The sequence below is a fragment of the Hippoglossus stenolepis genome, chromosome 20, assembly GCF_022539355.2.
Source record: "Hippoglossus stenolepis isolate QCI-W04-F060 chromosome 20, HSTE1.2, whole genome shotgun sequence".
In the NCBI taxonomy this organism is placed as follows: Eukaryota; Metazoa; Chordata; class Actinopteri; order Pleuronectiformes; family Pleuronectidae; genus Hippoglossus; species Hippoglossus stenolepis.
This window is the reverse complement of record NC_061502.1, coordinates 20,046,203-20,046,759: the sequence shown is the minus strand read 5'-3', so window position 1 is coordinate 20,046,759 and position 557 is coordinate 20,046,203.

Sequence of the window (557 nt, the reverse complement as noted above, 5' to 3'; positions counted from 1 at the left end):
TTTGGATCTAGTTTCTGCTGCCGCCGCTGCAGAGAGTCTGTGACCCGGAGGGAGGGAGAGAGAGGGAGGGAGAGAGAGAGGGAGAGAGAGAGAGAGAGAGAGAGAGAGAGAGAGAGAGAGAGAGAGAGAGAGAGAGAGAGAGAGAGAGAATCACAGGTTCCACACATCACAACAACTTCATCACAATATCATCTTTACTCATATTAACTTATGATCATGTTTCTAATCTGAGCTCATTTCTCTTCATCTTCACTCACTGGTCCGCAAAGAAGTGTCATCTACACAATAGTTTTATTATTATTTACTTTATTTTCATTCTTATTATTTACATTTGATCTTAATGAGCTCACTCGTGTTTCTAACCGACTCGCACACACCTGCCCTCGGTGGTGTGCGCGTGCGTGTGCGCGGGTCTGTTGTCTCACTTTCTTTTCCGTGAATGGATCTAACCGTCTGTGTGACGTCAGACTTCAGCTTTGTGTCCGTCTCATTTGTGACGTTGGAAACTTTGGACTCAGCTTAAAGTTTAAATGTTTTGTTTTCCGTGAATGAAGTAA